The sequence below is a fragment of the Microcaecilia unicolor genome, chromosome 2, assembly GCF_901765095.1.
Source record: "Microcaecilia unicolor chromosome 2, aMicUni1.1, whole genome shotgun sequence".
NCBI lineage: Eukaryota > Metazoa > Chordata > Amphibia > Gymnophiona > Siphonopidae > Microcaecilia > Microcaecilia unicolor.
Window position 1 is genome coordinate 544,514,739 of NC_044032.1, and position 26,004 is coordinate 544,540,742.

General features: G+C 45.5%; 1 protein-coding gene across 1 annotated transcript in view; it reads right to left on the reverse strand.

Annotated features, from left to right (window-relative positions):
• ATP8A1 (ATPase phospholipid transporting 8A1) overlaps positions 1 to 26,004 on the reverse strand; it is a 649,985-nt gene that overhangs the window by 109,583 nt on the left and 514,398 nt on the right.

The following is a 26,004-nucleotide window of genomic DNA, read 5'->3' on the forward strand; positions in this document are numbered from 1 at the left end:
GGTCTGTATATGCATGTAAAATATTTCACATAAATATGGATGCCAAATAACTGAAGCAGAGATAACATAAAATATGCTGACATATGCATTAAACAGAAAACCTAAGCAGAACTCTTGCAAGAACAGTAAAACATAAGCAACAATTTTAACAGGTCATACAAATAATCAAATCTGTTAATTTGAAATGGCTCTGAAACTGAGACCCCATATCTTAGATTAACAATGTTCTTGATATTTTCTTCCTCTTTTTGGTTAAGCAGCTGTTTTGAAAACTTTAGAATGTTTTAAAACCTCAGGTATGAACATTTTTACATTTGTCTACTTCAGGATCAATAGTCGACAGATCCTCCACATACAGCAGATAGATGGATAATGAGCAGCCACATATGTTTGCAAGTCCACATCTACTGATCTTTTACTAAATCTGAACCTGTTACTTAAAGGAAAGCAGTCCCTGAAACATACCAAGTGCTGAAGGTTGCTTTACAACATATTTCACAATGATCTATGCAACTTCAGCAATAGAACATGTACTTTTTCTTAGTCTTGATGAACATTTTCTTTTTTTTTTTAATTTTTTGAAGTCTTTATTAATAGATAATACAAAACATCTGAAACATAGTACAATATGCAAGCCATAGTACATGTCATTTATGTAGGCCAAAGTATTCTCAAAAGTTCACGTTTATACAATACAAGTCAAAGTGATTATTGCTCTATGTACCAAAAAGTAAGTAATTCTCATTGCATTGAAGTGTCAAATAAATTAGTCAGATTTATGGTTCCAAAACTTCACATTTTCAGAGTTTTCATTTATAATATTCTATTATTTACCCATCCCTCCCTCCCTGCCCCTCCCACCCACCCTTCCGGCACAACTTTAACAGAAACCTTAAATCAAATTATACATGAAGAAGAAAAGAGTCCCAGATCTGATGCCATCTGCCTAATTGGTTATGCCTCTCTGCTAGAAGTCTTTCCATCTCGCAGGTGTATCTCAGTTTTTGGACCCATCTAGTGATAGGCGGAGTCATGGGCTGCTTCCAACATGCAGCAATTATAACTCTTGCGGCAGTTATGGCCTGTCCCACAAATATATGTTGGTTTCTGGAAAGGTTCACTGCTCCCCCAAAAAATAGAAAGAACATTGGGCTCCATGGCATTGGGCTGCCCGTCCATCCTTGTAACCTACTATGAATCGATCTCCAATAGGCCCTAACCTTCTTACAGGTCCACCATAGGTGGCCAGCTGTGCCACGTACCCCACAACCCCTCCAGCACAGCCCCGTCAATGTGGGGTAAATACGCTGAAGACGCTCAGGTGTCAAGTACCAACGATACAGCACCTTCACCGCATTCTCCCGGAAGGGCACATGAGACGACACCCTCACCACTGCCCGCTCCAACCTCTCCCATGTAGCTTCCTCCAGTTCCATACCCAGCTCCCTCTGCCAACCCTTCCTATGAAGTGTATAGCTCGGGGCTTGTCTATTAATAATGTGATACAGGCGAGAGACCAGCCCAGTAGTCGTAGGAGGACCTTCACAGATAAGCTCTATCGCTGTTTGTTCTCTGGCCATAACCTCCCGAACTGCCCTTGTCTTAAGGAAGGATGCCAATTGAAAATATGCGTATCGATCAGATCCCACTATCGGGAATTTCTCAAGAGCTGCAGAGTAGGACAACAAATTCTCGCCATCAAATAAATGGCCCCATTGTCGTAGTCCCTCAGTGTACCATCTTGTGAATATTCCCCTTGTCGTACCTGGGTAAAACAAAGGATTATAGGCTATGGGTGACAGACGAGATAGTGTTGTGCGCCGGAGTGTGAACATGCTATCCCAGTTTGAAAGGGTAACATATATTGAAGGACATAATCCTGTTTCCAGGGACCTAAGTGAGCCCGGTATCCACATAAGGGCCCCCAAGGACCTATCACCTAGGGTATATTGTTCAAGCTGCACCCATTGCCTATCTGGGTAGTCCTGGAACCACTCCACTGCTGCGCGTGCCTGAACTGCTCTATAGTACCAGGCCAAATTGGGTACTCCCAGCCCTCCCCTCGCCCTATCCTGATACAGAATCGTACGTGCTAAGCGTGGGCGTTTCCCTCCCCAGATAAAGCGCATTATACGATCTTGTAGCATTGATAGAAATCTACGTGGCATGTTGATTGGAAGGGCCTGAAACAAGTAGAGCAGGCGCGGTAAGACATTCATCTTTACTGCTGCTATTCGGCCAAACCACGAGAGGGTGATATCCCCCCATCTACCCAGATCCTCTGTAATTGCCTCTCCCAAACCTTTATAATTAGCCGAAAAGAGATCTGATAGATCTGCTGTCAAGTTAATCCCCAGGTAGCGAATGCTCTTAGCCGCCCATCTAAATGCGTAGGAAGTCCTCAATGACTCCATAAGCTCCGTCGGAAGGGTTATGTTTAAGACTTCAGATTTGGACATATTAACTTTGAATCCCGACACAATCGAATATTCCTCTATTTCCCGCAGGAGCCCAGGGAAAGTGGTCAGGGGGTTAGTAACAAATAACAGAACGTCATCTGCAAAAAGGGCTAATTTATGTGTTCTCCCACCCATGGTGAGTCCCGATATATTGGGGTCAGCTCTCAACCTGGTTGCAAACGGCTCCATTACCATTGCAAATAATAAAGGAGACAAAGGGCAGCCCTGTCTAGTGCCTCTATGTAAGGGTATCATCCCTGAGTTACCCCCATTGACACGAACACAGGCTTTAGGGGAGCTATAGAATGCTTGTATCCATCCACAAAACTGTGGTCCTATCCCAAAGGTCTCCATCACCTTATACATAAATGGCCAATGCACCCTATCAAAGGCCTTTTCGGCATCTAAGCTTAAGAGACAAAGGGGTTTCTTCATTCTCTTAGCCAAGTATATTAAATCGACCACTCGCCTAGTGTTATCAGTTGCTTTTCTATAAGGGACAAATCCCACCTGATCAGGGTGAATAACAGCTGGGAGCAAAGGTGCTAGACGGTTGGCCAGGACTTTAGCTAGAATTTTGACGTCAGCATTTAAGACAGATATAGGGCGAAAGGATCCACAATCCTTATGATCTTTATTCGGTTTGGGCAGTACTGCAATCCATGCTTCCAACATGGAGGTGGGCAAAGACTCCCCTTTCCCAATCAAATTAAATAAATCAGCCAACAGGGGGGCCAATTCAGGGGCATATTTCTTGTAAAATTCATTCGGGAAGCCATCTAAGCCTGGTGATTTACAGGAAGGTAAATGTTGAATGGCTTTTTGGACCTCAACCGGAGTTACCGGTGCATCTAGGGCTGCCCTCTGCTGGCTGGTTATAGAGGTCAGTTCACTCTCTGCCAAATAATCCAGGATAGCATTTTCAGGTGGATTGGTCTCCTGCGCATATAGTTTCTGATAAAATTCACTAAAGCGTTTCCTTATGGTCTCAGAGGTGTTCCTCTCCTTTCGAGTCCCTAATGTGAGGGACCGTTCGGTCCACTCTTTGCCTACGCAGCTTTATTGCCAGGAGTCTACCTGCCTTATTAGTAAACTCGTAGGATCGGACTTTGTTTCTGGATTGTAACCAACTTAGCTGGTCAGAATAAGTAGTATCCAGCTGGAGCCTCTGTCCACGCAGCTCCTCCAGAACAGAGGGGGAACCACCTGATTTATGCTGTGCCTCTAGGATCCTAATCCTGTCCAAGCACTGTGCCAGCTGGGCCCTCCGAACCCTCGCTCGCCTACTAGCTAACTGTATGAAGTACCCTCTTGAGACTGCCTTCATAGTATCCCATACCACGCTAAGGGGGGGGCCCGATTCCATGTTGAACTCCAAATACTCCTTCAGGACCTTCCTACACCCCTCTACAGCCTCCCCCTCCAGCAATAGGTCTGTGTTAAGTGTCCATCTTTGATCTTTGGCCTCAGCTCTGATACTCGACAAGGTTACCCAAACTGGGGCATGGTCTGAAAATGTAATGTTGCCAATTTCAGCTTTCGGGCCCCTCTCTGCTAGTGTAACGTCGAGGAAGATATGATCGATCCGGGAGTATGAGTTGTGTACAGGAGAAAAAAAAGTGTAATCTTTGGTCGTCATATGAGTTAATCTCCATACATCCAGGGTGCCCAATGAACGGACCAAAGAGCCCAGTGCCACCGAGTCCCTAGACGTTGGATGTTGAGAGTTCCCAGATCTATCCAACCCGGGGTCCATAACCTCGTTAAAGTCACCCCCCATAATCAAAGAACCCCGAGTGAATGCAGCCAGAGTGTTTTTCACCTTAGTGTAAAAGGACCCCTGATGTTCATTAGGGGCGTAAATCGAAGCAAGCGTGAGATCCACCTGATCCAGGACAATTTGCAAAAGTAAAAAACGCCCTCCCGGGTCCCGCCTAATTTTCTTTACTTGGACTGATATTGTTTTGTGGAACAGAATTGCCACCCCACGTTTTTTGGAGTCATCAGCAGAGGAAGCGAAGAAGGAGCATGGGTATTCTGGATGAGCTAACAGCCTCTCATGTGCCCTACGGAGATGGGTCTCCTGCAACAATACAATGTGCGGCCTAAACATCTGCATCTCTTTGAAAAACTTCTGTCTTTTCTGAGGCATATTCAGCCCCTTGACATTATATGATAAGATTTTTAAGTCTGTATTCATGCCTGGGATATTACATCAACTTTCTCTCCCTCCAAGAGGGATCCATCCACTTCATGTCTTTGTTCTATCCAATACCAGTTGTGCTCCCTTCCCTCCCTAATCCTCCCTCCCCCTAGTGATGACCCTCCCCCTACCCATGTCCCCCCCATCCCCCCATGTCTAGCACCAACTAACGGGATCAAGTCCCAGTAGTGGGAAGCGAGGAAGTAACCCACCAGCATTCAGGCAACCCAGCCCCCCCTCCCCCCCCAAATACCTATGTCATCACCAATTTTATGGACCCAGATTGAGCAACCTTAATTACCCGTCTTCATGATTGGTCCCTGCCCATTGTTCATAACCTTAAATTTCCCCTCCTCTTAATATCTTGTAACTTATGCAACTTCATTCACAAGGAGCCTCACATCCTTAATTACCATTTCCTCCATTAACTATAATATTAAAGTTCACTTTTGCTAAAGGTAGCATTAATAAACAAGAAACAAAACATATTCAAACTTGAGACAAAGAGTAACACCAATAACTCTTTGCAACATTACCAGCCAGGATATCAATTTCAGCCATTTTTCTTCTGGTAAAGTTCAGGTTTCATCCACAGCCACTTTTCTTTTTGGAATATTTCTTTTAGGAGTGGCAGGAATCCTTTGCCACTTTTGAAGCTTTGTCTTCGTGGCTGGGGCCAAAGCGCCAGGCGGTTTATTAGTCTGTACCAGGCCTGCTCCATGCAGGGATTTCCAAGCTTCCATCATCGACGTCACTCTCATCTTGACCCCCTGAAGTGAGTACATCAAGGAAAAGGGGAAGCCCCATCTATATGTTATCTGTTCCTTGGCCAAAATGTCCAGAACTGGCTTCATGAGTCGTCTTTGCTGCAGAGTGAACTGTGATAAGTCTTGATAGACAGACACAGTGGCCCCACCAAATTCCAAGTTAGACTTTTTCCTGGCGCAGTTAAGCAATTGTTCCTTTGTTTCATACCTATGGAATCGGGTGATAATGTCCCGCGCTCTGTTTTCCTGCCGCTGACCCAGGGATCTATGTGCTCTGTCGATCTCAATCTTTACCCCTTCAGCGTCGGCCCCCAGCAAGCTGGCACACAGTGTCTGTACAATTTGAATAACATCCTCTGTTTCTCCACCCTCAGGAACTCCACGGAATCTCAGATTATTTCTCCTTCCCCTGTTTTCAAGATCATCAAGCTTATATGTTAGATCTATTTGTTTTTGATCTAACGCTTGGAGATTGGTCTCGACTGAGTGTATGGATTCAGAGTGCTCATCCACCTTGGCTTCTACCTCCTCAACTCTGTTCCCCAGCTCACGGAGGTCAGAGCTCAACGACTCCATTCTTTCCAGAATCTCATCCCTCGATTTATTTATATCAGCTTGTATACCGCTTAGGATCTGGCGAAGTTCGCCTGAGATTCCTTTTTTAATATGCGGTTTCCGCGATTCCGCTAGTGAAAGCGCTGAGTCAGAGTCAGAAGGAGAGACCGGCGCCATTACCTCGTGGCGCTTCGCGGTTTTGGCCGGCCCGCCGTCAGCTGCCTTCTCCTGCACTTTAGCTCGCGCCGAGGTCGCTTTACTCATCTTAAATTCAATGAGGAGCAGCGGAGAACACTGCAGGCCGATCCAAACAGGTTGGTGATAGCTTTTTATAGCTTTTGTAGTTGTCGAGGAACGGGAGCTAGAACGCTAGGCAGCCATCAGCTTCGGTGACGTCACTTCCTCCCTCGATGAACATTTTCTTTTAAACTTTTCAAAACATTTATAGCTCTCACTGGACCTTTTCAGTACATGGAATCAGAAGAAAAAAAAGCAAACAGACAAAATAATATAGTATCATCATATTTTAATATATTTATGCTCACGAGTGTTCTGTACACTGCAACTGGACGATATAATCATGCTGTACACTGAAATCACATTACCTGACTACTAAGATTTAATACTAGGAAGACTTGAACAGTAGGGCTGCATTTCTGAAGTAGGCTATGAAAACTGTAAGGCTATTTACAGCTATTCTGCATGCTGTTTTATATTCTTTCATTTGTAATTGATCAATTTGTATTTATCATCTTTCCATTGCTTTTTATTCTTTTATTTACTTTGGGCTACATTTTGATTAAAATTTGTAATCCTGCTTAATCGTGTGATTAAAGGTATGTTATTTATTTATTTTCCCCACTGCAGCTCCTTATGACTCTAGGAAAAGTAACTGGCCCAGAGTCGAAATGAGATGCCGTGGGGGACTGGGGGGGGGGGGGGGGGGGAACAAAACATATCTTTAATAGTGCAATTAATCACGATTAAAATTGTAAACAGCTATACTATATTTTACCTGCATGGGAATCAATTGAATGTGAAAATGAAACCCGATAAAAACATTTTAAAATCATTTGCTATTTACGAAAAATGTGAAAAACATTGCCTAGAAACACAAGGAAAAAAAATATATATATATATTTAAAATAAACTAGCCTAGCCAGCAAGGATTATAGTCAACTAGTCAGGACAGAAAAAAACTCGTTACTTATTATGGGAAGAAACCATGACATGCTGAACAAGTGAATTTTATAATCAGTGTTTGGTAGGCTTTGCCACACTGCATGCTTCATTTAACCTGATTATGGAAGCATGAATTGCTACAAATTCACCATTTATCAATATGTACCCAGGCTGGCCTCCAGATGAACGGTTCCTATGCTAAAACTGGTCTTCTTTTATCATGTGAGGGAATGTGTGAACATGTACAAAAACAAATACCTGTTTCATGAGACGGAAAAGAAAACAAACCAGAAATGTGATAAAATTGTCCTAAATCCAGTTTTACAGTTACTTTTGCACCATGAAAGTTGAATTATATGGATTCTTTATAATTTTGCAGATGCCTTTGTATGTCTAAGTTCTTAAGAAATTCAAAAATATTATTAAGATTAAAAAGAGGAAAATAGTAGCCAACTTGTGTGTGCCTGTCTACTGAAAAATTCTTTTTCGATGCGCTCATAAAATGTTTCTTAATGATAAGGTTTATACAGCTAGACATTTGCATGTCTACAACTACATAGTACAGCTATCACAGAAAACTAAAACAATTGTAGATAGGAGTCTCTCCCTCTACCCCTCCTGGCTTTATAGCAGAAGACCTCCAGATCTGTCTCTCACAGCATTATTTGTGAAGTTGCAACGCAGAGCAGGGGCGTGGCGGGGAAAGGTTCACAGACACTGTCCTGATGTAGCATTTCTGCATATTAAGCAGCAGCAGAATACAAATAGTCAATGCGCTCCCTGCTCCCACGCCTCAGCAGCATAAAAACTGAAAAGCTGAGATCCAAGATTGGCAGTTGTCCTTAGGAGAGACATTCAATGATGTATTTTCTGTCTTTTCATTCACATTATTGACATGAGCCATTAACATCTGCAGTCTTGTTTTAGCTGGCAATAGTTGGACAATCTGGGAAACCATCTAAAAGTCAGCTGCTCTCTGACTCACAATTAACTATTTCCTTTGCAGCCACAGGGCTAGAATAAGATGATTAAACAGAAGGGGAGCTAGGGGGGATGGGGAGATTTTAGGCTTGGAGACCTTGCTTGTTTATTAGTTGGCTTGTTAGATGTAAGCTTATATTGCTTTTTGTTATATATATATTTTACCATTGGTGTCTTTATCTTGTTTGAAGTGCTTCTTGCTAAATAAATGCTTTATTATTTATAGTAAAAAAAAATGAAATAAAAGTCCACTGCTTTAAACTGGTTAGTGTTTTTATCAGCTGGCCTAGTTAATATGCAAGGAATCAAGTTTTGTTCTTCTCAGGGCCATCTCAGACAAAGCTGAACACATAAAAACCTTGAAATTTTAATGCATAAGTGAACATTTGAATGCCCATCTCATATACAATGAAAAACACAAAAGAACAAAAGGAAAAATAGAAACAGTTTAAAAAAATGTTGTTCTCAATGCAATGAAAATAAAATAGCTTCTCGATTTTGAGGGAGAACTATCTAACCTGTTCACAAAAACAAAACATACACATATATACAGTACTTCAAACTTCTATCACTCTTCCTCTCTCAACATTCACTTGTCAGAATAGAAGTCAATGATGAGATCTGCTGTAGAATTCATAGATATCTGATCCAAGCTAGCAGGGTGAATGCTTCTTCTCTGGCTCCTGGAATTTGGGCCATGGGTTCACTTCATATAGAATGCTATCACATAATTTGCCCTAAATCACAACAGTAACCCTGGATATTATAAATAAATTATATATTAAAGAAAAATCTTCAATAGCCTGGGGTGCCTACACAGATGGTTTACCCCTAACAAGGGCACTTATCACCAGTTTCAATGAATCCTCTGAAAACAAACTTCAGCGGAAAACAACTCCCATAAGGGAGAAAAAACCACTGAGGCCAAAAAACAAAGGAAAGAGGAGGATACACTGAAACTGTTGGTAAGTGCTCTTGTTAGGGGTAAACTATCTATGTAGGCACCCCGGGCTATTGAGGTTTATTTAATCCTATATAATAAAACACACCTCCAACGTTCTGAAGCCGAGGAAGTGAACCCTTGAAGCATTCGTGCTCTCTCTAAAGCTGTATCCATCTCCTGAAGTGATGTCAGCGTACTTCCGGGTACGTCACACGAAGCACTGACCAACCACAGGTGGGAGGGCGGTCGCACGGTGGCGATTGGCTCTACCGTTCAGCGGGCATGCACGCTCAGCTGTGCACGGCAGCGGAGGTTGGCCGGTTGGCGGAGGGGGAAAGGGGGGAGGACGGGGGCACACACTCTCTATCTCACACACACACTCGCACCCAGTCTTACTCTCTGTCACACAAACACACACACTTTCACATTCACTCTCTCTCTCTCACAGTCACTCTCACAAACACTCTCTCATACATACACACTCCGAGGAAAACCTTGCTAGCGCCCATTTCATTTGGGTCAGAAATGGGCCTTTTTTACTAGTTTATTTATAACCTTTGGGGTTATTGTGTTTTAGGGCAAATTATATGATAGCATTTTGTTTAATTTTTTTGAGCTTCAGTATTTTTGATTATTGAGTTTTCACTTCATGTAGGTCACCTCAGCTGAATCTGAACTGATGGCCTAGAGGTGAAAGTGTCTGTAACATACTTACCATTCACTAAGCCATCCAATTCACTTGATGTAAGTATCAACTGATACTGCATTTCATTTCTGCAGTGAACCAAAGCTAATGGCCACTTTTCCTAAACTGCGCTAGCAATTCCCATTGCGGCTAATGAGAGGAAGCCCATAGGAATTGAATGGGCTTCCTCTCATTTGCTGTGCGGGAATCACTAGCGCGGTTTAGTAAAAGAGGCCCTAAAAACATAACACTTTCGAACCATACCGAGCTGTGTTTCTGTAAAAGCACTAAAAACCAGAGCTACAATTATTTCATAAAAGCTGATCATCTAAAGTTCAATAAAAACTTACCTGAGAAGTTAATTTCCTGCAAAACAAAATTATTCCTCTAATTTAATGCTGCGGAAGCTAGTATTCAAACATACCAGAGAAACCCGGTATTGGCAGAAGCAGGTTGGAAGCTTGCTTCTGGATCAGGGAATAAATTAATTATGTGTTTTTTTTTTAACATTGTATAGCTATCAATATGGGCTATCATTGTAACATGTACTGTTAACCCCAGTTATTAGTAACTAGGTTTCATTGCATAAAATTGGACCTGCTCTAAAGTAGCAAGAATTAGTAGTAAAAACATTTTGCAATAGTAGCCCACATTGATAACTACTCCATATAGTCACTCATATATACATTATTTAAAATGTAAATCATATTGCACTTACTGTATATACTTGAATATAAACAGAGAACATTTCCCCCCATTTTTAGGGGAAAATATTAATACGAATATAAACCAAGAGTTTATATTCCAGCTTTCCTCCCCTTCCGTCCTTCCTTCTCTCCCCTGTGGTGTCTGTCATTTGCCTCCTTCCCTTCCCCCATGATGTCTGGCATTCCTCCCATTCCCTTTCTCCCCGTGGTGTCCCTCTTCCTCTGCCGTTGCCACAGCCAGCCCTCTGAATGGGCAGATTTCTCACTAACACCCTCCATCCCTTCCGAGAACTGGCATAACTCGCACTTAGTTACTCCCATCCTCCAGGTGAATACCACTCCTGGACCCATCAGTAGGCCCCCAAGGCCTACCATAGCTCTCTGGTGGTCTAGTGACACATTGGGGCAGGAGCGATCCCCACTCATCTCCTGCACATGAAGTTTTTGTGGTAAAAATGGCTGCCAAGACTTCCAAGAAGCAGTCTTGCTGGTGGTAATTGTGGCCATGCTATCATCAAATTTGTGCATGCAAATTTGGGTGTACACCTAATTTGCGTGCACAATTTAATTCAGTGACAAGCCAATTAGCACCTATAATTGGGCACTAATTGGCAATAAGAACTTACACATACACTGACTGCGACAGTGCAGGTGCGTGTCTTGGGCGGGCGCAGATCCATTTTTCAACGTGTCTGTAAAAAAGGCCTTTTTAAAACTTTTGCTTAACATGGACATGCGGCAAAATAAAAATTGTACAATGTCCATTTTGGGTCTGAGACCTTACCGTCAGTCATTGACTTAGCGATAAGGTCTCATGCGGTAACTGTGCATGTAGAATGACGATTACCGCCCCATTTCTGCCGCACACCAGAAAATAAAAATTATTTTCTGTTGCACGTAGCGGACGTGCATCTAAAATGAAATTGCTGCAAGGGCAATGCGACAGCAGGGCGGTAACTCAAAATTGATGCAAGTTGGGCGCACATAGGCGCCTACGTGGCTTAGTAAAAGGGCCCCACAATGACTGCTTTCACTACCACTGATCTAGCAGTAAATTATCTCCAGAGCCAAATATCTTATTTTGGGGTCCTTTTACTAAACCCCATTAGCACTTAATGTCCAGTAAACTACATGGTAATTGGTAACACAGAGCTGCGTTAAGGGGCTTTGTGGTACTTTATCAGTTATTGTGCAATATACTGCATGCTAAGTACTTTTTGTGCCGGGGGTGTAGTTTGGACAGAGCGTGGAAGAGTTTCCCAGCTAGTGTGCTACATTTACTGCATGTTAACTGGCTAACACACAGTTAATGCAGGCACCTTCTATTTAGGAAGTGGTAAGTGCTCCTGTGTTACCAGTAGCCTGGTACAGTGCACTAACTCCCATTTTAATTCAGGACAGAAAATGTTGGTTCTGTTCCCCCCCCCCCCCCCCCCCCCCCCCCGGTTGCTGATTATAATTTGCCTCTACTGCATGAAGTATTCCCATGTTAAGTCACAGTAATAACAAATCTTACCGTGATTTAGTCAAAAGGCCCCTTTGTTCCTAAAATATTTATATTCTGTCAAATTCTTGGCAGATTACAAAACATAAGAAATATTCAGTTCATGATACAATTAAAAAACACACTGTGATAAATGCAGAAAATAATTAAAAGCAAATACAACCCTAGCAGAATAAGCAGATAAATCAAGGAAAAATGCTGGACATGGATAGAGGAGAGGAGAGGAAAAATGCTGGACATGGATGGAGGAGAGGAGAGGAAAAATGCTGGACATGGATGGAGGAGAGGGAAGAGAGAGGAAGGAGATGCATACTGATGGAGATGAGGGAAGGGGAAAAGAGGAGAAAAACTACACATGGATTTTATTTTATTTATTGCATTTGTATCCCACATTCCCCCACCTATTTGCAGGCTCAATGTGGCTTACATAGATTTGATAACATTGTCACAGCTGGATATCAGATACAGTTAGTTATGTGTAGCGATAAAGGAAGGGGAGAGGGAAGAAGGCAGAGAGTTGTTAAGGTAGTTATAGAGGGTTGGATGGAGAAAATAGGTAAAAGCTGGATCCACTCTATACCTTCTCCAGTCAAGTCCACGGAGGACCCAGCTTTTACCGGATGTAGGGCAAGAAATGAAGGAGGAAAGTAAAGAAATGGAAAGGAAGCCCCGGAAACGGAGTTAAGAGAACAGATAGAGAGCAGCAGAATCAGAGACTGAGACCAACATGATCAGAAAAACAAAGTCCCAAGACAACAAAGGTAGAAAAATCATTTTATTTTCATTTTAGTGTTTGGAATATGTCTAATTTGAGAATTTACATCTGCTGTTTTATTTTGCAGTGTATAGTGTAAGGAGTATGGTAAGGAGCATGCAGGAAGAAATAGGCTGGGGAGGAACCCCAGCTACCAAAAAAGGAAAGAAGATACTGGGGAGGGGCCGATCCTGCCCAAGAGGGACATAAGGGTAGAAAACTACAAGTCCCAGAAAGCCCCAGGAGAGCACCTAGTAAAGAGGAGAAATAGGGTGCACATCCCAGAAGCTCCAGAAGGGGGCCAACCAAAAAGGGAGAAAGCTGAGGCTCCACCTTGGTGGAAAAGGTGGTGGAATAAGTGGGCGGGGAAAGAAAAGCCCCAGAGCCCGGTTAATGAGGAAAAAGGGAATCAGCTGCAAGAGGGGTGGGGAGAGGAGAAAATGGACTGGGCTCCTGAGGAGACAGGGGGAGATGAGCCAGAGGAGATGGAACAAGGAGAACCACAGGATGTACCAGAGGAACCCATGGAACTGTTGGCTCTGACTCAGTCAGAGCAGGAGGTATAGTGGGCTGCCCGGGTCAAGCGGGAGGAGGTCAGGAGAATAAGGCTGACCAAGAGGGTGGGACCCGAGGCTTTGACCCCGCACAAAGCCTGAATGCAATTGGGACTGTGTTTAAAAGAGCCTTACTGCAAGTAGGGCTGTATTTGGAAAAGCAGTGCTGCAATTGGGACTGTGTTGAAAAGAGCCTTACTGCAATTAGGGCTGTGTTTGGAAAAGCATTGCTTCAATGGGGACTGTGTTTAAAAGAGCATTGCTGCAATGGAGACTGTGGGTAAAAGAACCTTACTACAATTGGGACTGGGTTTAAAGGAGCCTCACTGCAAGTAGGGTTGTATTTGAAAAAGCAGTGCTGCCATTGAGACTGTGTTTGCAAAGCCGGGCTATATTTTGAGACTGTGTTTGCAAAGCCGGGCTATATTTTGAGACTGTGTTTGAAAAGCCTGGCTATATTTTGAGACTGTGTTTGAGAAGCCTGGCTATATTTTGGGCCTGTGTTTGAAAAGCCTGGCTACATTTTGGAGACTGTGTTTGAAAAGCCTGGCTACATTTTGGAGAAGGTGTTTGAAAAGCCTGGCTACATTTTGGAGAAGGTGTTTGAAAAGCCTGGCTACATTTTGGGGACTGTGTTTGCAAAGCCTGGCTATACTTTGGGCCTGTGTTTGAAAAGCCTGGCTACATTTAGACTGTGTTTGAAAAGCCTGGCTACATTTTGGAGAAGGTGTTTGAAAAGCCTGGCTATATTTTGAGACTGTGTTTAAACAGCCTGGCTCTAGGGAGAGGTGTGTGAAAGGCCCGGCTGTAAATTAACCTGTGTTTAAACAGCCCTGGCTCTAGTGAGCTGTAGGAAAAAAGCCTACTGAAGAAAGAAAAAAGGAAGAACAGGAGCTCTTAGCTGGTGGGGGGGCAGGGCTCCACCGCCTGGACCAGCAAGAGACTTTCTACAAGTGGTGGCAGTGGTGGGATATTTCTGCAGGACCTGTCGCTGGAGGTGAGACGGTGACCGGACGGAAGGAGAAGCCCTCGTGAGGGCCAACGCTGAGAAAGGCGCAGACCCATCTTGGGTTCCGGTAAGCGGGCCTAACTTGGGGGGATTAAAGAAAAAAATAAGACTTTCAACATCCAAAAGGGGTAATCGCACTTGGAGGTGGTTTTCTGTTGTTTCTTCCCCAGGTGCGGCTGCCGGTGGGTGGAGATGGATCCCAAGGAGATCTTCGGATGGATGACTCTGCAGTTTCAAAAACAACAGGAGCTGACAGCCAAAATAGTCGAGGACTCCCTAACCGCCGCCCGGGATCAACAGCAACCCGTACTGCACATGCTACAGGAGTTTTTTCAGAGCGGGGCTGCCGCTCCCCGTGAGGAGGGAGCCGGAACTAATGGACAGAGGATCGGTGGAGGAGGAGCGGTAGGACCAGTATCACTACATACACTTAACTGGGGGAAGTTGTCAGAACAAGACAATGTGGACGATTTTCTGACGGCCTTTGAGAGGGTGGCTGGGGCGGCGGGGTGGCCCAGAGAGCAATGGGCTGTGAGGTTAGTGCCCTCTTTGTCCGGGGAGGCTTTGGCAGCCTTTAGGGATTTATCCCCAGTAGATGCTGCCAATTATGACAGACTGAAAGAAGCTATTAAGGATAGATATGGCCTCAGTACCCAAGCTTACAGACGTAAGTTTAGAGCCACAAAGTGGGAAAAGGGGACCCCCCCTAAAGCCGTAGCAAATAAACTAATGGATTTAGTGAAAAAATGGCTAGAGCCCGAGCAACACAGCCTGCAAGAGGTATTGCAGGAGCTGGTGGTGGAGCAATTCCTTCAGGGTCTGCCCGAAGGAATTAGGGCTGAATTAATAAAGAGGGGGTGTAAAACGGTGGAGGGGGTGACTGCGGGGTTGGAGTGCTACCTAGAGGCCCAGCAGTGGGGAACCCCAGGGCTGGAGGGAGGGAAAACTCGGGTGGTGGAGAAAGAGGTTCCTCCCAAAGTTTCCCTCAGCAAGCCAGAGCCCCCGGTGGGGAGTAAGAGGACCGAAGTAGTTGCCGGGCCCAGTAAAAAGGCTGGCCCTTTTGGGAATCGGGTATGCTTCAAATGTGGGAAGCCGGGACATTTAAAAAAGGATTGCCAGTGGAGGGAGGGATGGATCTCTCGGGTGGAAAAAGGGGGTAGGCCCCGGTACCTTACTCAGGTTAAGGTGGAGGGGGTGCCCATTACGGCAATGTTGGACTCAGGCGCAGATCAGTCCATGATCTCTAGAGGGCTCTGGGAACAAATACGGAGGAGGAGACCCCCGGGGAGGGAGATCTATGAAGGGAAAGTGTCCATACAATGTATTCATGGGGCTAAGACGCCTTATGCTCTCCACAGGGTCAACTTACAGGGACCCCTGGGGGACATAAAGTTGGCGGTGGCTATTCTGCCCAGATTACCTCATGAGATGATCTTAGGAAGGGATTGGCCCCAGTTTATGGAATGTATGGGAGAAAGAAAAGTGTTGGTTACTACCAGGGCTCAGTCTAACCGTGAGGCAGAGGGGGGAGGGGAAGACTTAGGGGGTATTTTTCCTTTTCAGGGCGAGGTCCTGGGAGATCCGGGCAGAGAAAGAAAAGGGAAAGCCGGTAAAAAAAAGGAACAGAAGGATAGAAGGGAGGCTCTTCAGAGGGTACAGAGGGAAAGTTACTTGCCGGTGGCCCCAGCGGAATTGAGGGAACAGTTTCCACAATTTCACCGAGAGCAGGCCAATGACCCTACTCTGGAGAATGCGTGGGAAAGAGCTCAACAGGGGGAAGATCAGGCAGGCCCCGGGTTCATGGTGGAAGGGAATATATTGTATAGGAAGGTGCCTAGCTGGGAAAACTCGGGGGGCGGGAAACAGCTAGTAGTTCCCCGGGCTTTCCGTTCTCCGGTGGTAAAGCTGGCCCATGATCATCCCCTGGGGGGGCATAAGGGCTCCCAAGCTACCCTAAACCAAATATTGGCCAGATTTTATTGGCCCGGGATTTATGGGGAGGTAGAAAAGTACTGTAAATCCTGTCCCAACTGTCAAAGGTATCTGACAGGTTCCCTCCAAAAGCCCCTTTAATGCCGCTGCCGAGGGTAGAACAACCTGGAAGGAGAATGGCCATGGATATCGTGGGACCGGTGACAAGGTCACAGAGAGGGTTTCTCTACGTGCTAGTGGTGATGGATATGGCCACCCGATATCCATGGGCACTGCCCTTGAGGAATATTTCGGCGAGGAATATCGCTAGGGAGCTCATAAAAATTTTTTGCGAGGTAGGTTTTCCCCAAGAAGTGTTGACGGACCGGGGGTCCAATTTTATGTCCCAAACATTGAGGCAGGTATGGGAGGCCTTTGGAATAAAACATATACGCACGGCGGCTTACCATCCCCAAACCAATGGGATGGTGGAGCGCTTTAATCGGACCTTAAAGGGTATGCTCAAGAAAGCCCTAGGGGCGGACAGGACCGGGTAGGACCAGCTTTTACCATTCGTGTTGTATGCCTACCGGGAGAAGAAGCAAGACTCCTTAGGAGTTTCTCCTTTTGAATTAATGTTTGGAAGGCGACCCAGGGGGATGCTAGATATAGTACAGGAGCACTGGGTGCCCCCCGAAACAACCGATCAAACGGTGGTGGAGTATTTACAGGATCTAAGAGGCAGGTTAGATAGAATACAAGAATATGCCCAAGACCGCCTAGAACATAGCCAAGAACAACAAAAGGGACATTATGACAAAGGGACCCGGGAGAGGGAATTTTCCCCAGGGGACAGGGTCTTGATCTTAATCTCCGAGGATCCCCATAGGTTCTCCTCCCGGTGGAAAGGACCCTGGGTCGTAAGGAGGAGACTCGGTCCCCTCACCTATGAGGTGGCGAATGAGAGGGGTAGGGTACAAACATTTCACGTTAATCTAATGAAACCTTGGGTAGCTAGGGTAGGGTATCAAACCTGTGAGGAAGAAAAGGGGGGCGAGGAATTAGGGCCTCAGATAAGGGAGATTTTTAAGCATGGGGAGCCCGGAGTTAACCCCCAGTTACCCCAGGAAAAAAGGAAGGAAATAGGAAGGCTCTTAGAGAGCTTTAAGGATGTGTTGACAGCCTGTCCGGGGAGTACCCATTTAGTAGAGCATGATATAGTAACCAAGCCGGGTATGATAGTAAGGCAAAAACCCTATAGACTCTCCCCGATGAAAAGGAGGGAGGTCATTACCCAAGTACAGGAAATGTTAGACTTTGGGGTAATTGAGGAGTCCCATAGTCCTTGGTCCAGCCCGGTAGTGTTAGTACCTAAACCTGAAGGGGAGTGGAGATTTTGTATTGATTTCCGGCAGCTTAATACAATCTTCCAAACGGATGCTTATCCTATGCCATATATAGAGGAGCTAGTGGACAGGTTGGGGGCTGCCCAGTATCTGACTACTCTAGATTTAACAAAAGGGTACTGGCAAATCCCCCTGTCTCACGAGGCCCAAGCGAAGACCGCTTTTAGTACTCCCATGGGCTTATACCAATTTAAAAGGCTGCCTTTCGGCCTCAATTCAGCAGCCGCCAGCTGCCAGCGCTTGCTGGACCAAGTACTCAGACCACATCAGACCTATGCGGCAGCGTATATGGATGATGTGGTCATCCACAGTGAGGACTGGAACACCCATTTAAAGCGGGTAGGGGCAGTGCTGCAAGCTTTCCGGGAGGCTGGGCTTACCCTTAACCCTAAGAAATGTTGTTTTGCCCAATATAGGGTCAAGTACTTGGGCTATAACGTAGGCCGGGGAGAGGTGCGTCCTTTGTTGAACAAAGTTAAAAGCATCCAAGAATTTCCCAGACCCAACCGAAAAAAACAATTGCGGAGCTTCCTGGGTATGGTGGGGTATTACAGGCGATTCATCCCCCACTTTTCTGAAATTGCTACCCCCTTAACCGATATGTTGAAGGGTAAGAATCCCGATCAGCTGAGATGGGGGGAGGAGGAGTTGCGGGCCCTAGAGCAGATGCAGAATGCCCTGTGCCAGGAACCCGTGTTAAGGGCCGTAGATTTCAATAAACCTTTATCCTGCAAACCGATGCTTCGGGTAGGGGGCTAGGGGCGGTGCTGTCTCAAGAACATGAAGGGGCGGAGCACCCAGTTCTGTATCTAAGCCGAAAACTCCTACCTCATGAGATCCATTACTCTACCATAGAGAGGGAATGTTTAGCCATAAGATGGGCGGTGCAGGAATGTACAGTCTATCTAGAAGGGAGAGCCTTCAAGCTGGTGACGGATCATGCTCCGCTGAAGTGGCTTAACTTAATGAAAAACAACAACGGAAGGCTGATGCGTTGGTACTTAGCCTTGCAACCCTTCCAGTACACAGTGGAGCATCGTCCTGGGAAGTGTTTGGGGAATGTGGATGCCCTATCCCGGGTAGGAGACGACCCAGAGGAAGAAGAAAAAAGGAAGGGGAGTGTGAGCTTAAGGGGGGGGGGGTATGTAAGGAGTATGGTAAGGAGCATGCAGGAAGAAATAGGCTGGGGAGGAACCCCAGCTACCAAAAAAGGAAAGAAGATACTGGGGAGGGGCCGATCCTGCCGAAGAGGGACATAAGGGTAGAAAACTACAAGTCCCAGAAAGCCCCAGGAGAGCACCTAGTAAAGAGGAGAAATAGGGTGCACATCCCAGAAGCTCCAGAAGGGGGCCAACCAAAAAGGGAGAAAGCTGAGGCTCCACCTTGGTGGAAAAGGTGGTGGAATAAGTGGGCGGGGAAAGAAAAGCCCCAGAGCCCGGTTAATGAGGAAAAGGGAATCAGCTGCAAGAGGGGTGGGGAGAGGAGAAAATGGACTGGGCTCCTGAGGAGACAGGGGGAGATGAGCCAGAGGAGATGGAACAAGGAGAACCACAGGATGTACCAGAGGAACCCATGGAACTGTTGGCTCTGACTCAGTCAGAGCAGGAGGTATAGTGGGCTGCCCGGGTCAAGCGGGAGGAGGTCAGGAGAATAAGGCTGACCAAGAGGGTGGGACCCGAGGCTTTGACCCCGCACAAAGCCTGAATGCAATTGGGACTGTGTTTAAAAGAGCCTTACTGCAAGTAGGGCTGTATTTGGAAAAGCAGTGCTGCAATTGGGACTGTGTTGAAAGAGCCTTACTGCAATTAGGGCTGTGTTTGGAAAAGCATTGCTTCAATGGGGACTGTGTTTAAAAGAGCATTGCTGCAATGGAGACTGTGGGTAAAAGAACCTTACTACAATTGGGACTGGGTTTAAAGGAGCCTCACTGCAAGTAGGGTTGTATTTGAAAAAGCAGTGCTGCCATTGAGACTGTGTTTGCAAAGCCGGGCTATATTTTGAGACTGTGTTTGCAAAGCCGGGCTATATTTTGAGACTGTGTTTGCAAAGCCGGGCTATATTTTGAGACTGTGTTTGAGAAGCCTGGCTATATTTTGGGCCTGTGTTTGAGACTGGGTTTGAAAAGCCTGGCTATATTTTGGGCCTGTGTTTGAAAAGCCTGGCTACATTTTGAGACTGGGTTTGAGAAGCCTGGCTATATTTTGGGCCTGTGTTTGAAAAGCCTGGCTACATTTTGAGACTGTGTTTGAGAAGCCTGGCTATATTTTGGGCCTGTGTTTGAGAAGCCTGGCTATATTTTGGGCCTGTGTTTGAGAAGCCTGGCTATATTTTGGGCCTGTGTTTGAGAAGCCTGGCTATATTTTGGGCCTGTGTTTGAGACTGGGTTTGAAAAGCCTGGCTACATTTTGGAGACTGTGTTTGAAAAGCCTGGCTACATTTTGGAGACTGTGTTTGAAAAGCCTGGCTACATTTTGGAGACTGTGTTTGAAAAGCCTGGCTACATTTTGGAGAAGGCGTTTGAAAAGCCTGGCTACATTTTGGGGACTGTGTTTGCAAAGCCTGGCTATACTTTGGGCCTGTGTTTGCAAAGCCTGGCTACATTTTGGGGACTGTGTTTGCAAAGCCTGGCTATACTTTGGGCCTGTGTTTGAAAAGCCTGGCTACATTTTGGAGACTGTGTTTGAAAAGCCTGGCTACATTTTGGAGAAGGTGTTTGAAAAGCCTGGCTACATTTTGGGGACTGTGTTTGCAAAGCCTGGCTATATTTTGAGACTGTGTTTAAACAGCCTGGCTCTAGGGAGAGGTGTGAGAAAGGCCCGGCTGTAAATTAACCTGTGTTTAAACAGCCCTGGCTCTAGTGAGCTGTAGGAAAAAAGCCTGCTGAAGAAAGAAAAAAGGAAGAACAGGAGCTCTTAGCTGGTGGGGGGGCAGGGCTCCACCGCCTGGACCAGCAAGAGACTTTCTACAAGAGCAATGTGTTTCTTTCTGGTATTGTGCTGCATGTAGAGTCCAGCTTCTTAAGATTTCAGGTTAATTTTTGACGAATTTGAAGAGGAACTACCTCTGTTCTGCATGTGTGACTGCAAGGCCACGTGTCTGAATAGGGATCTGTTTGTTAGGTTCTGAGATTTTGATAACATATTGTTTCAGGTTTGACAAGAGTGTTGGTGATGGCATGAGTTGTCCAGAGCTACCCAGAGTGGGACTACGGCTCTTTACATTTGGGTATTCAGGAATACTTGGTGGAGCAGGGCATTTTGGCCTTGCAGTGCCACTTCCTTTATAATGCTCTTTTGCTCATCAAGAAATTGATTTTGTCCTATTGGGTGGCAAAAGATTCACCACCACTATCTGCAGCTATGGTTTGTCAATATGAGAGAAATGTCTTGTTTTGAACTTAGGCTGATGATAAGAAATGCTATGGTGCAAGTTTTTACACTTGTACCCTGTAACTACTTAGACAGTAGACTCATTTTGCACACCAATCATTTTCGACTTGGTATTGCTCTGTTATTGTTTTATCTGACTGTTGCAATAAAATATATTAAAAAAAACCAAAACAAAAGAAAGATGAATGTAGTCTAAGACTATTTCTTTTTTGGTGGTGGCAAGTGGCGGGAGAATATTGGGTTGCATTCATTCAGCACCCCTAATCATTTTGAAAAGTTGGCTCCTATGGGTTGAGAGCTCTGGTGGATTTTAAGGTGGCTTGTTTGGTTTATAATATTACAGGTTGCAGCCCTGTTTCTCGTGCTCAGATGTTATCCTTTCCTTCTAGTAGGGTAATGGCCCGTTTCAGTTCTTTGTTGAGGCTTGCTTTCCCTTCAGTTAGATGTATACCTTAAGCATTTTCATGATAGCTTGTTTGCATATCAATCTTGTAAGACCTGGAATATTATACCTGCTTCTGTCAATTTATCCATATTTAATGTTCAGGAAGGCTCTGAAGTATTATTTATTTGGCAAATATCTAGGTTGTTTAAAATGATGTAACATTTTTTGATTCCCTGGTTGATTTAAGTGGATATATGCAATGGAATGTAATATTATCCTATATAATAATTCTCACCTCCAACGTTCTGTCTTGCTGCCTGTGTTTGTGGCTGAATTGGTCTGCTAGGCTCCTAAGCCAGGCTGATGTCACACGCAGCACTGACCAACCGCACGACAGCAGCATGAGGCCCCGCCCCTGCCACCACGCCCCTCCCCCAAAGTCGTCACCGCTGCTCACCCCTCCACCCCCCCTCAAGGTCGCCGCTGCTCCCCCCTCCACTCCCCACGAGGTCGCCGCAGTCACTGCTCCCCCCTCCACCCCCCCCCCCCCCACGAGGTCGCCGCCCAGGCCTAGCCACTTTCCCTCCAGGCCCGCCCACCCAAACAGACCTGCCAAGTCTCCCACGAAACAGCGCCAGCTCCCATTTCCGGCCACTGCTGCTTTTCCTGTTGAGCAGCAGCGACAGCTACAAAAACAGCTGATTTTAAAAAGCAAGCGTGGCACCGCAGGCAGCCATCGGGCATTGGCTGTCGGCTCTGCAACCGCTCCTATCGCCTCTCACGTCGCTGCACTCCTCCGGGATCGTCCTCCAGGGGCAGTGACGTAAGAGGCGAGAGGAGCGGCTGCAGAGCAGACAGCCAATGCCTGAAGGCTGCCTGCGGTGCTGTGCTTGCTTTTTAAAAACAGCTGTTTTTGTTTTTGAAGTGGCTGCTGCTGCTCAACAGTAGAAGCAGCAGTGGCTGGAAATGGGAGCTGGTGCCGCGTGTTTCGCGGGAGACTTGGCAGGTCTGTGGTGGGCGGGCCTGGAGGGAAAGAAGGGTATAGAGAGAGAGACACGAGATGGGAGAGGGGGGTAGACGGATGGAAGGATGGGGAAAGAAAGAGGGAAAACAGATGGAAGGATTGGAAGGATGGGGTGAAAAAGGGGGAGGTGGATGAATGAATGCAGAGAGAAAGGGGAGAGGCAGGAAGGATGTGGAGAGAGAAGGGACACTGAACAGAAAAGAGTAGAGAGATAGAGAGACACTGGATAGAAGGAGGGGGAGAGAGACATTAGATGGAAGGATCAGGAGAGAGGGTGGATGGGGAGAGAAAGAGGGAAGAGGCTGGATGGAAGGGTATGGAAAAAAAAAAGGAGACACTGGATGGAAGGATGCAGAAAAAAGAGGGGAGACATTGGGAGGGGGTCCTGAGACCAGAGAGGGGGAGGGGGTCCTGAGACCAGTGAAGGTGAGGGGTCCTGAGAGGGGGGAGGGAGGGAGAGGGTCCTGAGACCAGAGGGGAGGAGGAGGAGGGGGAGAGGGAGGATCCTGAGACCAGAGCAGGAGGGGAGGTGGTATCTCTGTCACACACACTCTCTCTCTCACAGTCAGTGTCTCTCTCTCTCATACACTGTCTCTCACACACTCTATGTCTAACACTATATCACATTCACTCTCTATGTGTCACACAGTCACTCTCAAACACTCTCTCGATCTCACAGAGAGTCTGTGTATCACACACATACTCTCACACACACTCTCTCTCACAAACACACTTGCACCCACTCTCACTCTGTCACACACACGCACCTCACACATTCACTCTCTCTCTCTCTCTCTCACACACACTCTCAAACATACACACTCCGAGGAAAACCTGCTAGCGCCCGTTTCATTTGTGTCAGAAACGGGCCTTTTTACTAGTAGTAAATAAAACCAAGAAAACTATACCTCTGTATCACTCCATGGTGCAACCTCACCTTGAGTGCTGCATTAAGTTTTGGTCGCTGTATCTCAAAAAAGATATAGTGGAATTAGAAGAGATTCAAAGAAGAGCGACCAAAATGTTAAAAGGGATGGAACTCCTTTCATATGTGGAAAGGCTAAAGAGGTTAGGGCTCTTCAGCTTGAAAAAGAGATGGCTCAGGAGAGATTTGTTCGAGTTCTACAAAATCCTGAGTGGTGTAGAATGAGTAGAAGTAATTTGATTTTTTACTCTTTCAAAAAGTACAAAGACTAGGGGACACTGGATGCATTAAAGCATTCTGTGTTATTTTTGTCATTTGCATGCCTGCTAAACTCATACTTCCTGATATTCAAAAGCATTTAACCAGCCAGGATTGGCACCTGCCCAGTTAAATGCCCCATAACTGGCTACTTTCAAAACAAATAGGATTAAATATTTTTTCACTCAAAGAATAGTTAAGCTCTGGAACTCTTTGCCAGAGGATGTGGTAACAGCAGTTAGCATATCTGAGTTTTAAAAATGTATTGTGAAATACAATACTGTTAAATATGTTTTCCTGGAACCCTTGCAATTAACAGCGTTCATAGCCTCAAAGAGAACTGAGGGAACACAATAGGTTATAAATCACTGCTGTCCTAACTTTAATAATTTTGAATTTTTTATTTGAAAACCTCCTTATTTGAACTCTTGGATCTAGAATAATGTGGACTTGAGCAATTTGAATACTTTATGATATAGTGAATGTATTTCTTTTGACTTATTTTTAAATAATGCTTTCTGTATCAAGTGTACTACCTTGAAGTAAATTTAAAACTATAAATAAATTTAAAAAATGTTTGGACAAGTTCCTGGAAGAAAAGTCCATAGTCTGCTATTGAGACAGATGTGTAGGGGCATAATCGAACGCGAACGCCCATCTCCATGGGCGTCTATGCTCGAAAATGGGTATGTGAAGAGGCGGGACAGACCGTATTATCGAAAAAGATGGGCGTCCATCTTTCGTTTCGAAAATACGGTTTGGATGGACCAAATGCCATGGATTTGGTCCCTTCTGAGATGGGCGTTTTTTTTTTTTTTAGCGATAATGGGAACTAAAAACGCCCAGCTCAGAAACGTCCCAAACCAAGCCATTTGGTCATGGGAGGGACAAATATACAACACTACCATAGCTCTTAGGGGTGAAGGGGGCAACTACATGTAGGTACAGTGGGTTTTAGAGGCCTCCCATTTACCACCACAAGTGTTAAGGGTGGGGGGAATGGGCCTGGGTCTGCCTGCCTGAAGTGCACTGCAGTACTCATTAAAAGTGCTCCAGGGACAGGACTTGTTGCTGGTGTATAACCTTGGCACAGCAGTTGACACCTGAAGACTAATCTCACTGAAAACGTCCTTTATTTGAATAAGCACCTTTACTCACAGTTAACTGCAGATCAGAGGTTGTGCCCCACTGGCAACGAGTCTTGCTGTACTGAGATTAGCAGTAGGTCCGAGCTGGCAGAATGGTGTACAATGCCCTCTTTCAGCAACATTCAAGGTAAGAACTAAGTGCTGTAACATGGCTAACACATGAAAGGGATCTAAAAGTGTCTTACACAAATGGCCACTACCTCATGGACTACCGGAAACAAAACAGGGCACACTCTGACCCAGTAAGCAGAGGGAAAAGCACCATGGGAGTAGAGCCTACCAACTACCAACATCGTGAGCATTTAACACAAGCTAGTGGAGTCACGGAGCCCAATACCCTACAACCACCACAATGCATTGCTGATGTGACTCTGAGTGCCCTTAACAGAAAAGGTACCACACTCACCCAAGACCCACATCAGAACCAGGGAAAGGCTGTCAGAGGATAGAACACATTCTGCTGTCATGGAAGTGGGTACGGCATTTGAGGCTGGCATACAGGCTGGGAAAAAAAGTTTGTAAAGTGGGGTTAGTGACCACTGGGGGAGTCAAGGGAGGTGATCCCCGATTCCCTCCGGTGGTCATCTGGTCAGTTGGGGCACTTTTTTGGGACTTGGACCTGAAAAAAAGGGTCCAAATAAAGCGGACCAAATTCTTGTTCAAAACTCCCTTCTTGTTTCAATTATCAGCTAAAGACGCCCATCTCTCCTTGGCCAATAACCATGCCCCAGTCCCGCCTTCGCCACGCCTCCAACAGGCCCCGTCAACTTTGTCTGTTCCTGCGACGGAGTGCAGTTGAAGATGACCAAAATCGGCTTTCGATTATACCGATTTGTTCGCCCACGGGAGACAGACGCCCATCTCCCGATTGGGTCGAAATATGGGCGTCTTTCTCTTGCAAAAACAAGCTGGATAGGGAAGCCACTGCTTGCTCTGGGATTGGTAGCATGGAATGTTGCTATTATTTGGGTTTCTGCTAGGTCATGGCCACTGTTGGAAACAGGATACTGGGTTAGATGGACCATTGGTTTGATACAGTATGGCTATTCTTATGGTCTTATAGCACAACTAATATCAATATAGATTTTTTTTGGCATGAATCAGGAAACATATCTAATGTATATGAAGCTTCTGTGCCAATAACTCAAACAAAGAAACTGTCATTCAGGAACCAGTCGTAAGTGTGAAACTCTGTGTCAAGGTCTAAGCTGAGCATATTGCCACATTTCTCTAGGTTGTAAACTTTGGATTTATA